Genomic DNA, 18,430 nt, shown 5'->3' on the forward strand with positions numbered 1-18,430 from the left:
ATATTCCAAGCAGAGAGCTAGGAATCTGATGCTTTTTGATCAGTAAAGCACCAAAAAAAAAAAAAAAAAAAAAAAAAAAAAAAGGAAAGAAAGAAAGAAAAGGCAATAAGGCTATGTGCCTGTAGGTATGATCAAAGCACATAGGTATGTTTACTGCCTTGTACTTTTTCTCATCTACCTTCTGACATATGTGAATTCGGGACCAGGAAGCTTACACTTGGTAATTGGCAGCTGTATTTTAACTGCAAGTCTGTATGTTTTGATGAGGGGAAAAAAAAAAAAAGAAAGAGATGTTGAGATGCCTGTCTACTGGATGGACAGGGTATCACTGCACACCTTTAAACCTACTGAAAGGGACAAAGTAAGTCAGAGAAAGTCATGGAAAATGGAGCGACTCTAAAAAAAAATTTCTACATCTTACACCTACTGAAGTGTACCTACTTTGGCTTTCAATTCCCAGCGCATAAATGGCCTTGGCTCCTGCCACTCCCACTTCTGGATTTCCCTCCGCTACTCAAGGCTTATTGCAAATACCAGCCCCTCCCTTTCTAACCTGGAAAGAACTTCAAGGGAACAGCTCATACATCTTCCTAAGTTGGAATAATTAATATATATTGTAGGAGCAGACAATTTGGAAACAGTAATTAAGTGAAGAAGTAAACCAGTGTGTTCACAAGAACTGGGTCGACCAGGTTCCAGATAAGCTTTTTCTTTTTCTTTCTCTCCCCCCCCCCCCCCCCCCCCCCCCCCGCCCCAAGCATTTTCCCTGAGTTTCTGATGAATAACCTGCTCTTAGGATGCCTGAGACTTGCTCTTTTGATAGCCTCTGATGTGCTTGTTTTCTCAGTGCATTTAAATTTGATCACAGGGCAGGGGCTGGCTGTCCTCTATGGCTTCCCCCAAGAATGTGAGTCTGTGATGTATGTTTAATGTTCTCCCTCTGTTACAGAGATAAATGTCATCGGTAATTCTGATTGGCAGGCCTGATGTTTAAGGCTTGTGGAATTATGTGAGTCCCAGGGTCACAGGAATTGTTCTTCATTCAAATATTTACAAAGCATCATTAAGTGGATTAATGATGTTGGGTTTTAGAAGCAATATGATTATGTAAAAACTTTGAGCAGCTTTCCCTTCCTCCATTTCTACTAATTTTGTCATTCTCTGTTTTCCCCTTCTCTTCCTAATTTGTGATTTTTGCTTTAGCCCTCAAAACCTTTACGAGCTTATTATGATATTTCCTTGCAACTGAATGTCTCATTTGGCCCCCTCTCTTGATTTCCTCTCCTCAGTATCCAGAGGCCCCCTCATGCTTCTCAGATTAAATCTTCCACTCTTGTCATTGTCCTCCTTACTTTGTTTAATTAGATAATTTCAGAAACAGCTTTGAAGACCCTAGGTATTGCCCCAGTGCTAAATGGGACAGTTATAGTTATTATCTGGAAGACTGGTATCAGTATGGTCAGCTTCTCTCTTCTTTTCCCTGTCCTAGTCATCTGGGTATGAATAATGAAAACAGTCTTTTCTTAAATGGAAAAATTATAAGATAGTGGAATTCTTTTCCCTAAGTTGCCCGTTAGTGGAAATTGGAGGCATATCTGTGTGCTTTGGGCCTGGGCAAAGGATTAGGGAATGTTAAGACACGGTAATATGTATTGTGAATGACCGACATCTTTTGATATTTTTTTTAAATGAATTCTGTTTTTATTAATAGCCAACAGAAACTTGTTGCAGAGCATTTGGATAATTCAGAAAAGCCCACAGATGAAAAGACGTATCATATTTGTTTTCACCTTACAAATTTTGTATGTACGTGTGTGTGTATGTGTATATTATATTGATATTGATTTATTTTTATCAACCTGAGTGTGTTTTCTAACTTACATCTTAAGCTAAATGCATTGTGGATATTTAAAATTTTTTTACATCAACATGACCATAGAGTCCCCCTATATACAAATTTAACTAGTCCACTATGAACAAGTATTTGGGTTCCAATCAACAATTAATCCAACAATTAATTGTGCTAGCATAAACAATGCTGCAATCAACATCCTTTATGCATAGCCATGATAGGTCTTTTTTTTTTTTTTTTTTAAGAATTTATGTATTTATTTGAGAGAGAGAGAGAGAGAGAGCACAGGAGAGGGGAGGGTCAAAGAGAGAAGCAGACTCCCCACTGAGCAGGGAGCCCAACACAGGACTAGATCCTGGGACTCCAGGATCATGACCTGAGCTGAAGGCAGTTGCTCCAACCAACTGAGCCACCCAAGATCCTAGTTCTTTTTAAAATAATTATTTTTTTCAACAAAATTTCTGAAGTTAGATTTGCTGTTTAAAAACATGAAATTTTTGTGAGCATTAGGTATACAGAAAAGCACCCACCCAAAATTGAACTAACTCATGCCGTTGTCTTGGTTTGGGTTAGAAGAGAACAGTCCCAAGTCGAAGAAGCTCTTTCCCAGTCTTTGCTCAGCTTGGACAGGAAACACTGGATTAGTCTTTTTTTCTGGCTACATGTATTTCGGAAATATCAAAGACTATGACCTTTCCTCCCTTCTTAAACTCCCTTATAGCACTCAGTTTTGCAGTTTAATATGTCAGAGCAGAGTTCCAACAACCATGATTAGTCTACATCTAACTTAGTTCTGTTTATCTTCCCTCAATTTTTTCTTTCTTTTTTTAATATCAGTTTGGTATACATTTACCTTTCCAAGTGTTGTTAGAAAACAACTTTTTTCTTGTTTTACATGTGGTTCATGTTTTCGTTAAAATCCTTAATGTATTCAAATACCCCTCTCTTTTTACCTAACAAGATAATATATATTCATGAAACCTTTGAATGATATTGTCTGTGGGATGTCATTTTAGCCTTCCTTGCAAAATCTGTTTATAAGAGCAAGACCTATTTGTTCAGAGAAGTTAACATTCTGACTCAAAGGGAAAATGGTCTCAGAATGATCTACCTATGTGTATCTAGACAGATTTCTGAGGTAGAGTTCTGACATCTCAAGACCCGCATATTTTATAGACCAAACAGTGGGCTGGATGAGCTCATCTCCATAAACAAAGAACTCTAACAGACATGAGGACAGTATGGCATAAGGTGTATAAGCACAAAAAGACAGCTTTAGAACCAGTCTTACCTCGAAGTCCCAGTTTCCTTTTCTTTGTAATGGAGAGACACTAATATTTATTTGGAGAATCACTATGATGGTTAAATGAGCTAATATACTTTCCAAGTGCTTTATAAGGTGCTTGGCACATAAAATTACATTTCAATGTATGATCATGGAGGAAAAGATATTTTAAGAAATAGAGAAAATCCTACGTTAAGTGAATTTGTACTGGAAATGCATAAAAGGGATATAAGAACTGATTCTCCTAATATAGAAATTGAGGATATAATATCCCCTTTTTTACTATAAAGATTGCTATAAAGAATCTAGAAACTTCCTAAACTTAATTTTAACAGATTAACAGCAGAACTTCTTTACTTCTTATAGAACCGTGTTTCCCCCAATATGAGAATCTGATAGAGCTTTGAATTCTCAATAGAAATATGCACATTCGGGTGCCTGGGTGGCTCAGTTGGTTAAGCGACTACCTTTGGCTCAGGTCATGATCCTGGAATCCCGGGATCGAGTCCCACAAAGGGCTCCCAGCTCCATGGGGAGTCTGCTTCTCCCTCTGACCCTCACCCCTCTCATGCTCTCTCTCACTCTCTCTCAAATAAATAAATAAAATCTTTTTTTTAAAAAAAGAAAAGAAATATGCACATTCATGTCACATCTTGTAATCTGGGACACCAACCTGAACCAGGTCAACACTGCCCCCAAACATAGAGGTTGTAGGCCATACTTTGATTTATCTGAACAAAGTCAGAAAGGAGAGGTTATCATGGCTGCAGATGGGTATACCTGACTTCTGAGCTGGAGATTCTAATCACTCCTATATGCTGGATACATTCTATGCCCTTGAGCACTCATAACACAGAAAGGAAGACAAATCAGGAAATAAATAAATACTGCCCTGCGTGGCAAATAGGACAATAAATGCGTGTACTGAACGGAATGTTTTCATGGGAGTGGGGTACAAACATCACAGAAACAACTCCTTCTTCCTCTGATTTCACAAGTACAGCAGTGGTCTCAGGGTCTTTCAGAATCTTGGGAGATTCAATGGACCACGTGGCACACATTATGTCAAAATCGAAGTCCCGGATTAGAGGAAACTCACAGAATCATGTTCTGTCTCTCTAAGTCCATCCCCCTTCTCTACAGGAGATACATGGAGCAGGGGAGCATGGGTGAATGGAAGCTTAGCAGAAGGCATGCCTTCACCCTTTACTTGGCAAGTGTGAGCTCATCTGTAATATACTAAAAATTCTATGATTCCCCCACCAAACCTTGAAATCTCTGAATTCTTGATTCCAGATATCCAGAGGAGGGATACTTCCTTCCCCTTGCACACACAGCCTTGTTTGTGGAAGGCTCTAATAGTGTTCCAGCCCTCCTTATCCAACAAAGGGTTCTAACCTGTATGTCATCCTTGCACAGGGACCATGCCAATTTTCTCTGTATCCTTCTTATTTTAGGATATGTGCTGCTGAAGGAAGCACAAAGGATTCCAACTTGGACAAGCAAAAAAGAAAGGGTACTAAGGAAATGATCTGACCATTCAGTTACTCTCAAGTTATACAGGAGCAAAATTAGGGTGATTTCTCCTGCTTCCAAGGGCATTGCTAACTCCATTAACATAAGACCATTGCTGCTTAGTATTTTCCCTTACACACACCTAGATCCAGTCATTGCCTTAGCACCTGTCATCCTTGGGCAAATTACAGAATAAGCTAACATGTACTGAATGCCAACTGTATGTGTGGTAGTGTCCTTAGTGTTTTACATCTGTGGACTTGGCCCACTCTCTCAACGTTGTAAAGTAGAAATAATAATAATAACATCATTAGATGTTACTCAGGACCACACAGCAAGTGCATGGAGCTGGGAAACACAGTCCAGGCTGTTAGTCCTAAAGCTCATTGCCACAAGCACAAGGCCATGGTGTCTCCAGAACAGCAAGTCGGTTTCAACGTTTGCAAAAATGGGATAGTGCTGACCATTAAATAAGATTGATTTTGGCAACCAAATACTATCCCATAATAGGGTCCCTGCCCATGAAGGGAATATTTTTGGAAGAATCCACAGGTGTAGAAGTCAGGCTGGCTACAGAGTGCATTGTCACACACCACTGACCATGGCAAGTGAATCCACAAGGTTTTTATTTATTCTCTTGTTCTTCTCTTTCTGCCTTCTGTTCTCTTCTACACTACTTGCAAGTGTCTGTTTAAGTAGGTTAAAATGATGGCACTTCATTTTCTTGCGGTCTTCATTTCCGACTATTTGGATCATTTTTAGTCAACAAATGAGTTGGCTTTCCTAAAACTGCCTGGGTTGACGTTTTTCATTTGAATTGTAATATGTTCTTCCAAAGGTGAGTGATCAGAAGCTATTGTCTGCAAGTCAACAATACACTCAGAGGCAGAGAGCCAAAACAGTTTTGTTTGTTGCTTTAATTACTGTGTATGCACTTAGGTTTTTTCGGATTGCTATTATTCTTGTTGAAAGGAATTGAGTGCACATAAGTAACTCTTCCATGAACATTGTTTGAGCCCTGCACAATGCAAGGCTATCCCAGAGCAAAGAGCAAGGGACTACCAGATAAATCAAAACTGAGGTTAGATCCTAGCAAGGGGCAGGCAGTAGGGGAAAGCCAGCAGGCTGAGAAAGATACATAAGACTAAGAGCTATCATCCATTAGGAAGGTGAAGGTAATGGGCTGTGGTGGCTTAGAGAGGAGAGAGATTGCTTCCATCAGGAATGGAGGGCTTTCTAAAGGTGGAGGCAATTGAACAGGACATAGAGAATGTGAACTATGATATGGCAAACCATAAAGGTTGAAGGACATCCCAGCCCTGCAGAACGTATCTGGAGAGTAGCATATGATTATAGAGATTTTAAGAAGAAGGTTAATTTTTATAAAGAAAAAGTGATCTCATTTGCTGAGGAAATAAATAGGGAATTAATGAAATGAACAGCTCCAAATTCATTTCTCACCATTCTTCTCTGGCTCACAATTCCTCCACTATACTACTGCCTCAGGGCCTTTGTACTTGCCATTCCCTCTGATCTGAACACTTTTCCTAGATTTTTGCTTTGTTAGTTCTGTTTTGTCTTTCACATTTCAATTCAAATGACCCCTCTTAGCCAGAACCTGACCTCTGTGATGAGGTTGCCCTCCCTCACCACCCCATTCATGCCACCCCCCTCATCTACCCACACACGTACACCTGCTCAGCAGTCACTATGCCAGCACCCTTGTCTACTTCATAGCACTTTCCATACTGTCGTGTTTAATATGCTATGCCTCACAGAGAATCTCAACTCCATTATATTCCTATATATGCCTAACCCAAGTATCTATGTCACCTCAAAATACTAGTTTTCATGCAATTCCAGACAGCTGAAACTCTTGATTTTTTTCCTCCTTAAAAAAATAGATGTGAAAATACTTACTTTCCTTCAAGCAGTTCTCAGGTTCTCAGCCTGGCTGGCACACATAAGAATCACTTTGGAGCTTTTGAAACCCCAGATAATTGAACCTTAACTGAGAATAATTAAGCCAGAATCTCTGCAGGTGTGGCCAAGGCCATGTCAATATATTGCTCCCTAACTGGTTCTTGTGGACGGTCCCAATTGAGAACCGATGCTTTGGAAGGAGAATGCAAGAGCAGGCACCTTCACTGCTGATCGTTCCCTTCCCTGCCTGCTCTGACTGGAGGTGGGTAGCAGGATCAGGGGCACCAGATTAGCCAGGTCCCACACAAAGCTATACAATCTGGACAGCGGAAGCATGATACACTTCCTTCATTCCACAAAGGGTTAAGGCATGTCTGCCATGTGCCAGACACCATGCCAAAGGTGTTCAGAGTTGAGCAAACTAGACAGAGTGGTTGGCATTCTACCCTTTAGGTCCCATAAAATGCTAACATTTTCTTCGAGACAACACGGCTTGACTGCAGGGTTTGGTCGTGAAGCAAGTAGGATGTTCTAATTAGAAGTCCAAAGGAGTCTTTCCTCAGATCTTCACTTAACCAATAATGTTTCTTCCTAGAGCTCAATAGCATGTTCCAGAAGTGCCATTCCTTTCAGAATTTGATTCAGACTCATTGCCAGCATTTGTTTCCCCAGAGGGAATCAGGAAATCCTTCTCAAAAAAGGACAAGTTTGACAGGATCTTGAAAAAATTGGTGATTTCAACCAGCAGAAATGGGGGCCAGGCATTCCAGGGAGAGGGGACAGCTGGCGTAAAGCCAGGCAGAATAGTAGCAGCAAATAATTTGGGGAAATGAGATCCCAGGACATTATGAAAAAAAAAAAAAAAATCTTGGGCTTTACTGGAAAACTCATGTAGCCCTTCCTATTTGCCTGCTTTCATTTATGGTGTCCATGTCCCCACAGAGAAGAGCTTCAGGAAGGTATTTCTGCTTTCAAACAGCCAATCTCAAATCCTTTTTCTTTCTATAACAAAAATATCTAGAAAACCCCACCCTGTCATTTCCACTGTAAGCAGGCAGACAGCAACCAATTGCTGCCCTAGATTTGCATGAAAAGGATGAGTGACCTTGATTAAAAACTCCGAGGGAACGCTGGGTGGCTCGTGGCTCCTCAGTTGAGCATCTGCCTTCAGCTCAGGTCATGATCCTAGAGTCCGGAGATCAAGCCCCCAGATCAGGCTCTCTGCTCAGTGGGGAGTCTGCTTCTCCCTCTGCCCCTCACCCTGCTCGTGTTCTCTTTCTCTCTCAAATAAATAGATAAAATATTTTTAAAAAAACACCAAAAAACAAAACAAAACTCCAGAGAATGGTGACATTGCTTGCCAGAATCCTGAGCAGCACTGTGGATAGAGACCTGCTCTCCATCAGCACCAAAAATCCAAATAAATCTACCCTCAGAGCTATCAAGAGCCCAGCAAAAGCAAAAAGGCTCTTGATGCAGCCTTCACCTCAAGAGCAAAAGTGTCCTTGAAAAGAGATTTCCCCTGATAGCCAAGTGCACAAGGCTTCCTGCCGCTTCTTCCCAGCAACCTCCTGATGGGTAATTAATGTTCTTTGCATGGTAGTATCCTGCTACTTTGTAGTGTTGCGCCCCCCATGTGTGAAGCTCAGGACCTCAGTGTCCATTTTTAAAAGTTAATATGATTTAATGTGGCACTCTATCCTCCCAATATGCTTCCGAGTTAACATCCTACTTAATTTTATCGAGGGTCTTTGTCTTGAGTTACAGCCTGGAAGAGAAGATTCTAGGGAGGACTTTATGATATTAAATAATGCATAGACAAATGAACCACCCTTCCCAGTGGTTCAGAAGCTCTTGCTGGTCCCTAGCTCCCTTCCCACATGCTAATATCTGATTTTGATTTTGAGAAAACATCCACTTGGAAGCTAGCAGCAGGAGAGAAATATCCTCTCTCCCTAACCTCCTTCCTCTCTCTCATGGAGTCTCCCTCTTGATCTCCCTTTGTCATTAACATCTCATTTTAAACCAAAGTGTGTTTCGCAGAATGTTAATGGCTGTTACACAACCACAATATGGAGCCAAATAAACTTTTGGGAAAACTGAGTTAAATAGTTAAGTAGGTATATTTACCGAGGTCAGGTAATAAAGCCTTTAATGGTGACTCTGCACAATTAATATTCAAGAAGGCTGTGTAATTTGTAGCATTTCCCAAATTTAGTGTTTCCATGGAACCCTGTTTGATGTAGTGTCTGGAAAGACATGAGTTCATCAACTAGTGTTGAAACAGCAAAAAGAGGCCTGTCTCTGTGACAGATGCTCAGATGTTCCCCAGAAATTGCAACTCTCAGGGCAGCTATGATTGTTGACTGAAAAACCAGTATGTAGGTCAAGGCACAGGAGTTGTGTTCCAGTGGAGGAGAGGTAGGAGGTCTCCCCACAATTTCCAGTCCACCTTCTCTCTAATTTTTTCATCTATATAATGGGAAGTAATAATACTTACCTCTCAGAATTGTTAATAGAATTGTTCAGATGAATAATTTGGATAATGTAAGTAAAAATGCTCAGTATCACCGCAAAAGGGAAGCATGCATTCAATTAGCTGGTATCCCCAGGTCCTCTAGGGGAGTCCTTCTCAAATTTTACCTTGCAAATAATCTCACTGGAATTTGTTACAATGAAGATTCTGATTCAAGAGGTCTGGGATGGGGACTGAGATCCTGTGATCTGATGCTCCTAGTCTGAGGACCATAATTTGAGAAGCAAGGCTTTCAGAGGTATAAAAGGAGCCAAACAGAGTCTCCACTTTTAAAGTTATAATATGGAGAGAAATTAGACATTCAGTGACCTAGTTCAGCAGCAAACAGAGGCTGGTACAAAGAAACCAATTGGGAGGACAAGGTTATTCTCACACACTAATTCACACTTGCTTTAGAGGAGAGTCAAAGCTGACTTTGGATGATGAGCAGGCCAGGAACCCTGGGTCCTGGCTGTGCCAGAAGGGAAACACATTCATGGAGATAGGAAAGCATATGGTTGACTTAGGACATGTGCATAGTTCTAGGGAAACTTACAACTAATGGTGAAGAGGAGGAGACAGGTGTACAGGGGTCCAGAAGACTGTGCATCTGTGTCACAGGTGTTAACAAAGCACAGGATATGAGAGTTAGAAGCAAGTGTATTCATTTCCCAGAACTGCTGTAACAAAATCCCACTAACTGAGTGGATTCAAACAACAGACGTTTATCTTACAGTACTAGAGTCTTGGACGTCTGAAATCCAAGTGTCAGCAGGAAATGCTCCCTCCAAAAACTGCAAGGGAATCATTCCTTGCCTTTTCCTAGTTTCTGGTGGTTCTGGAAGTCCTTGGCATTCCTTGGCTTGCAGCTGCTTCTCCCAGCCTCTGCTGCCCTCATCCTGCAGTGTTCTCTTTGTGTCTCTGTTTTCCTGTGGCCGTCTTCTTACATGGACAACACCCATGTTGGATTAGGGACCCACCCTAATCCAGGATGACCTCATCTTAACTAGTTTCCAAATAAGGTCACCTTCTGAAGTACTGGTGTTTAGGACTTCAACATACATATTTTTGGAGGACACAATCCAACCCCTAATAGCAATCCCTATGCACTCATCGGGCCCAAGTCTCCTCTGCCCTATCAGACAAACTTCAAAGGTCGCCTTTGCCCCAGTCAGCACTGGGAACAAATGAAGGATCAAGGTCTGAAGACCCTCTGCCTTTTCCATGTTCACCCTTTTCACATGTGACAAGCATCTTGAGGACGTTCTGAGGGATCACTGAACTAAGCAGAAAATTCGGGTCCCTGATTTGGGAAAATAGGGCAGCATTAGAATTCCTAATGAAGGGGCGCCTGGGTGGCTCAGTGGGTTAAAGCCTCTGCCTTTCGCTCAGGTCATGATCCCAGGGTCCTGGGATCGAGCCCTGCATCGGGCTCTCTGCTTGGCAGGGAGCCTGCTTCCTCCTCTCTCTCTCTCTCTGCCTGCCTCTCTCCCTACTTGTGATCTCTATCTGTCAAATAAATAAATAAAATCTTTTAAAAAAAAAAAAAAAGAATTCCTAATGAAGCCTTTTTTCATTTTTCTGTCTATATCTATGGGAATGTTATGTCATTCCCAAGAAGTTTCTGGGAATATGAACACCTCTAGGTTTCCTTGCTAGTGTGTGCACACACAACAGGGTTCAATAAAACAAGGTTTTCCAATGTCTTTCTCCCCAGGCTGATAAGAAGCAGTGACCTCCTATTCTTTCTCTTTCCTTTTGCCCAGTGAAAGACTAATGTAAACACTGTCCAAAATGTGAATTTTGTAGGTGGGCGGAGGGGTCATTGGGCTACTTATTTGATCAAATTAAACCACTCTTTTGAAAAAACAGAACTTTTAAAAAAATAAGTGGCTTTTCCTCTTTCAATTATATTCTCTCTAGCTGGGTAGATGAATTAATTCATTGTCACCTAGGTACACAACATTTTGTGCTCCAAATATCACTCACATCTGAGAGGTTACCAGCATGAAAGGAACATTTCACTCAAAACCTCTACAAGTATGGCCACAAGCAGTAATAAGGTTTTCAAGCCTGTTCTGTCAGACTGATTGTCCATCCTAGATTAATTCAGAGCACCCTTTCTCTGGTAAAATGAAGAAGAAATTTGGCTTCACTGTGTGGGCAGAAAAAAAGAAGAAGATGTGGACATAAAAGAATATGAAATGAGTATCTTTTTCAAGGCAGCTGAAAACAACTTGCAGGTTCTATCCTTGCTACTGTCTCCATTTAAAGAAAATAAGTCCAAGCAGCTCCTTGGAGCTGTTACTTAATTTTAAACCATATTTAAAGCCTGCTAAAAAACACAGTGGCCCCAATCTAGGCCATGGTCAGTTGTCAGTTAGTCCCACTGACTAAAAATATGCAAAGACCAGGCCCCAGGCATATTAGGCACAGACCAGCAAAGTCTGACATCCTTATTTGCTCAGTCCTGTCCTAATCAATTTAGTACATTGGCCAAGAAGACATAAACCTTGGAAACTGTACTATGCCATGCTAAGAGAAAACAAACTAACTTCTACAGGTCAGGCTTAATTTTGCAAACTCCATTTCATGGAGAAAATTGGCCACGAGGCACTTACAGTAGGATTAGCTAGCTTGAAATTTCATCTCCTCCCCTGAAATCCCCAATCCTTCCAGCCTGAATTAATCTTCCCTCCTTTGTGCTCCTAGAGCACCTGATCTGTACCTCAATTATAGCTCTTATCACAGTCTCTTTGGCATTACTGTTATTTCCGTGGGCTTATCTCCCCTAGTAGACTCCAGGCTGTCTAAGGAACAAGACTCTGTCCTGGTCATTTTGTATTTCTAGCATCTAGGATGGGGCTTGGCAGGTCTTCAATAGATATTTATTGAAGAACTGAAGGATGGAAGTGGAAGAAGGATTTTGTGGTTTTCTCTATCATTATCAAATGTCACTTTCTCCTATTCTACAAGGTCTTACTAAATCCTTTGAAAGAGAGTTCTGGAACACTTAAGAGATTCGGAGACTTAAAAGGAATAGGAGAATTTCAAGAAAATCTAAGGGTGAGCCTTTGGGGGAGATGAAAGAAGTCAACAAATACATATGGAAAACTCACTTGTGGAGCCCTGCTTCTTTTGGAGGGTCTGGGAATGGGCAAGGCTGAAGGCAGACTTTGTGTCTTTGCAAGTAACAGAAACTGCCTTTGAGTAACAAAAGTGCAGTCATTTATTGGAAGGACATAGAAAAGTTCACAAAAAGAAAGGGAACGCTCAGGAACTGGCCTTAGAAAATACAGGAAACCGGGCGGTTCAAGGCACATGTACAGAGAAAATGAAGGAATGGCTTTAATTCATACATAGTTCAGTCCATGTGTTGCTATAGGCATGATTCAATTCAGCCCTTCATCCCACCCTTACATCATGTCATTCAAGGTCCAAAATCCAGAATCTAGTTGGTCTAAGATGAGTCATATACTTAACTCTTGGCTTGAGAATGTCCCTTCTGTAGAAGAAGGACAATCCCCCAAAAGATGTGATTCCCTGAAAGGAAATCAAGGTGCTATTAGGAAAAGAAGGAAAAATGAGTGCTTGACAACCAAATGTGGCATTTGGTATCCACTACGGTCTTCTCTTGGAAAATATCCACATTAGAAAACTACTTTAAGGAACAAAACTATATTATAACCAGTGTGGAAGGTGAGACACTAGAAAACTTTTACTCGTCATTAAATTAGAGCTGAAATTCAAATACAACACATTTGGACATGTGGTGTCAATTATTTTACCCACCATGCATATCGCCCATGTATCTTAGGAGTTTGTTTGACCTTGCTAAATTGCTTAGAAAGCCATCTTTTTAATAGAAAGGGGAAACGAACAACCTTGGAAGAAGTCACCAAATAATGACTAAATCAGAAATTAGGTAACTGATTTTCTGCCAACCCTTTTTTCTACTTTTTCATATGAGTATAGAACCAAGTTACAGCTCGGAGGAAAAATTAACAACCTTCCAGTGAACTAGAACTCTAGGAATTACTGATTGTCCTTTTCCAGTTTTCACTTTAACACCTGAAAATTACATTTTGTCAACAGATACTTTTGAACATTTCCTACTAATATTAATGGCTAAAGCTTTTTTTTTAAAGTAGGTTCTGAGAGAATATGAAGAATCTCAGGGCTTTCCTTATTGTTCCAGTGCAGGTTGTTACACCTAATAATGGTTTATTAAGTTCTTCTGTGTATCAGATGCTCTACTAAAATCTTTACATGTGTTTCTCATTTGATATTTATACGAACTCAATGAGAGTATACTCCTGGTAGTAGGAAACTAGGAGTCAAAGAAATTATGTTACTTGCCTGAGGGTACAGAAACAGGAAATGGCAGACCTAAGGTAAAGTACATAAAATGTTGATGTGGAAAATGAGTACATTACACTCACATATACAGTTACAGACATGGTTATTAACCTTAGAAATTCATTTCAGAAGCATTTGTAACCTAGCCTTACAGAGGTAGGTCCTTAATAAATGTATATTAAAGGCAGGAATGGATAATGTTATTCTAAAAATATAACTTCCAGGAAATTTTTATGGGTCGGGGAAAAGATCCATCAGCAAAAAAAGAGCTTTTTAAATAGGATATGATGATCTGTTATTCCTTCTACTGGCTCTGAAAATGATTTTCAGTTATTAAATACAGAGGGAAAAATAATTGATTAAATTTTTTTGACCCTTGGGTCTTTTTTTCCTCTTAGATAGCTTATTAAAAGCAGTAGTGGAATGCATCTCGCTATTTGAAAAAATCAGAAGAAAATGTGGTGGGTATTGGCATACAGGTAAACATATAGACCAATGGAATAGAATTGAGAGTACAGAAATCAGCCTTGACATATACGATCAATTGGTTTTCATCAAGGGTGCCAGCCATAGTAATGGAGAAAAAATAATCTTTTTGACAAATGGTACAGGGACCACTGAATATCTGCACGCAGAAGAATGAAGTTGGATCCCTACCTCACACTGTGTATAAAAATTAACTCAAAACAGATCATAGACCATGTAAAATCTAAAACTATAAAACTCTTAGAAGAAACCATAGGAATAAACCTTTATGTACTTTTTAGTCAGGCAGTGGTTGCTTAGATATGACGTTGACAACATAAGCAATTAAAAATAGATAAACTGGATTTCATCAAAATTAAAAAAAACTGTTTTGAAGGACACTATCAAAAAAGTAGAAAAAATAAAATTTGAATAACTTAGATATGTATAGTATCTGACAAAAGGTAGTAACTAATACCTCTTATTATATTTAATGAATTATATAAATGATCAGACTGAACAACATAGTCTTGATTCAATAGCATCATGATCTTATAAAGAATTGAGTGATTTTTCTACTGTGATTCATAACTTTTCAGGAAAAATTCAACATTAGAGTCCCATAATTATGTTTTGAGTACTGGCATCCTCTTTGACATAAATGTATGGCTCTTAAGTATGATTATTTTGTAAAATAAAAACATTTATTTAAAGCTTAAAAATAAACAAATAAAAGTGAAAAGCCAACCCACAGAATGGGAGAAAAATCTTCTAAATCGCCTATTCAAAAAAGGACTGTACCCAGCATATATAAAGAACACACACACACACACACACATTCTCTCTCTATGTATGTATGTGTGTGTGTGTGTGTGTGTGTGTGTATATACACACACACAAAACTCTCTCTATATAAAGAACTCTAACAACAACATGAAGACATCTCAGTTTTAAAATGAGCAAAGGACTTAAATAAACATTTATCCAAAGACATACGGATAGCCAAAAAACACCTGGAAATATGCTCAAAATCACTAGTCATTAGGGAAACACAAATCAAAACCACAATGAGCTATCACTTCAACTCCATTAGGATAGCTGAAATAAAAAAGACAAACAATAACAAATATTGACAACGATATGGAAAACTTGGCTCTCTCCTATATTTGCTGGTGGAACTGTTAATCATGCATTCACTTTGGAAGACAGTTTAGCCATTTCTCCAAATGTTAAACATATCATTATGTTAATGTTAAACCGTATGATCCAGCAATTACACTCCAAGAAATGAAAACATACGTACACACAAAAACCTATATACAAATGTTCCTAGCAGCTTTATTCATTATAACTCAAAAGTGGAAACAACCACCTTGGGGCATCTGGGTGGCTCAGTGGGTTAAGCCTCTGCCTTCAGCTCAGGTCGTGATCCCAGGGTCCTGGGATTGAGCCCCACATGGGGCTCTCTGCTCGGCGGGGAGCCTGCTTCTCCCCCCGCCCCTGCGTGCCTCTGCCTACTTGTGATCTCTCTGTCATAAATAAATAAAATCTTTAAAAAAATAAATAAATAAAATAAAATATCTAAAAACAAAAAAGTGGATACAACCCAAATGTCCACCAACTGATAAATGGGTAAACCATGATGTATATCTGTATGATGGAATAGTATTCAGGAATATAGAAGGAATGACGTATTCAACAACATGGATGAATCTTGAAAACATTATGCTAAGTGAAACAAGCTGGTCACAAAATGCCACATATTGTATGATACCATAAATAACTATAATGTGCAAATTCACAGAAATGAAGTAGACTAGTAGTTTCCAGCGGTAAGGATGGGTGGAATGGAGTGTGACTTCTAACAGATGTAAGACTTCTTTGGGGGATGATAAAACGTTCTGAAATTAGATGGTGGTGTAGGTTGCTGTATGAATATACTAACCTCTGTAAACATGCTAAAAACCACTGAACTGTACACTTTAAAATGATGAACTTTAAGGTAGTATATTATGATTAATTATATTTCAATAAAGCTATTGCTTAACCATAAAAACTGTGGGAAGCTATTACTTCTCTGAGATGGTGGGTTTGGTGGAGTAACTTATAGTTCCCCCAAACTTGCTATTTTCATACATTTCTGTAACTATCCACACACTCTACACTTTGTCTTCAAACTTCTACTCTCTCTCCCACCCCACTCTAACTCCTTTGCTGTAATGCAAATGTCTTATTCATCTTTCATGAATTGACTCATATTTCATGTCTACTACAAAATCTCCCTGAATCCCTATTCCACCTGGGGCTGCATTGATCTGAAGTTTCAGTGGAACTTTACAGGTATCTTCATTCCAGCACAGATCATCCTCCATTAATTATCTGTTGATATATCTGTCTACCCACTAGTGTGTAAGCTCCTTGAAGCATTTATCCTTGTGTTTTGAGATATGGCACGGTGTCTGGCACGTGGTATGTACTTAGAAATGTTTATTGAGGAAGCAAGGAAGGCAGGCTGGCAGGCTGGCTTAAAGACAGAAAACTAAGGAATATCTCCCAGTTGAAACATTCTATGAAGTCAGGACACTTTCTTATCATCGATAATGTCTTAGATTTAAATCTTAAATACTTCTGTGTGTTGAATTTAAACTGGGGAAGTCAAAACTATAATGAATCAATATCTGCCTTCTAGATGTGAGATGCTAACCCCGTCCTTAGGATAAGCTGAGCTTCCTAAGAGAAACAAGTAGTGCTTGCCACATGGGATAATCTTGTACAATTAAAAGCTATAGTGCAGGATCCTAAGACATTTCACTGGAGTATGCAGCCTTGGTTGTCAGTAAACCCAAGATATTTTAAGGATTGAATCAGGGTCTATTGTGGAGGGAAATGGAGCCTCTGGTAAATAAATTTAAACCAGATTACCGTCCTTCCAAAACAATTTATCTCCCTACTCAACTACTTAATCTTGCTGTGGTTTGAAACACCGGATAAGATTATCATATGGACAAAAGGAGTAAGACTTTACAATGAGTTTTGATCTGTAAGACTTCTTTGATTCACAAATCCAAATACTTGAGCAGTCGATGGCATCCAAGAGATAAGAAACCACCATCAGTGAAAAAAAAATAAACACCCCCCCCCAAATTGCCTTTGCAGAGTTTATTATAGAAGGTGAGGAGATATAAGGGAAAATATAAGTGGGTAGTAATTCCAAGCAGAAAGAGTAATTATTGTAAAGAAGAGAATATATTTGGTGACTTGAAAGAGGCTGGGGTGACATAATGGACATTAGACAGCACTGTGATAATTAATATTCCCTGTTGTAGACAAACTTACTGGTCACAATTCTTCATTCCCTTACCCCAACAGTATTTTGAAAAGCTACCTTTGCCTTAGTCTCACAGAGACAGCACGCATTTCCTTGCTTCATTGACGCTGAGTTTGACAGATGACTTGCTTTGGTCAGTGGAAGGTGTGCATAAGTGATGTATGCCATTCCCAAACAAGACCTCAGTGGGCACGGCATGTCCCTTCTTGCCTTCCTATGCCTCTGGTATCAGCAAGAGAAGGCCTCCTTGTAGATGTGCTCCCTCCACGCTTAGCCCCGGAAGGATCCTGGATACAGCAGAGCTACTGCAGCCAATGTGGAGACACAGTAAGAGAACAGAGAGTGATGGTTTTAAGTCACTGAGCTTGGAGGTGACTTAATATGCGGCATTACCATAGTGATAGTTAACTGATAGTCTTCAATCCTAATCTTACACATTATTAGGATACCTTTCTATGGTTTGCTTTTTAAAACATTGTCTTGTTCGTATACTCAACAGTTGCCAATTCATTTCTGGAAACGGCAGGGTACCTGTAAATCATAAAACAAACATGAGCCTAGCTATCTGCATTTGGAAAGAATAAACCATTTGTTTAGCTGAAAGAAAGCAAAGGCCTTTTCTCTCTTTTCCACTTCTGCACCAGGACATCTGTTTTTTCAGTAACATAGTGTGAAGTTTTTACATTATTGAAAAAACACACACACACACACACAACTCTGTAGCTCCTAGTTCATATTTTGGCATCTTTGCTTGTTAGTCCTAGTCATTCAATAGACGGGTGATTCCTCAACAGAGTAAAACCCACCAAGTAAAGTGTGAAGTCACTTTTATAAATAAACCCAATTTATGGCTCATTTTCACAAGTTACAATTCTGAGGCTAAATTTTCCAAAAGAAGTTCAAGTATTTGTTCAAGTATTTGTACATGTATATCCCAAACTTGAACCTGCAATGTAAATGTAAATAGCAATTAATCTCATCAGCTGTGGTGAGAAATATGATAGAACTTCCTTCTCTTGAATTTAAATATGAAAGTTTTTCTCAAAATATATCCTTTATAAAATTATATATATATAAAAACTTTTTTTAAAGATTTTATTTATTTGTTTGACAGAGAGACAGAGAGAACAAGTAGGCAGAGAGACAGGCAGAGAGAGAAGAGGGAAGCAGGCCCCCCGCCGAGCAGAG

General features: G+C 39.4%; 1 protein-coding gene and 1 pseudogene across 2 annotated transcripts in view; one reads left to right on the plus strand and one right to left on the minus strand.

Moving 5' to 3' along the window:
- The window catches only part of SYNPR (synaptoporin), a 320,636-nt gene that overhangs the window by 229,406 nt on the left and 72,800 nt on the right, over positions 1-18,430 (plus strand). The window lies entirely within an intron of this gene.
- On the minus strand, positions 4,520-4,618 carry LOC123933284 (annotated as a pseudogene).

This window comes from Meles meles, chromosome 20, assembly GCF_922984935.1.
Source record: "Meles meles chromosome 20, mMelMel3.1 paternal haplotype, whole genome shotgun sequence".
Classification (NCBI taxonomy): domain Eukaryota; kingdom Metazoa; phylum Chordata; class Mammalia; order Carnivora; family Mustelidae; genus Meles; species Meles meles.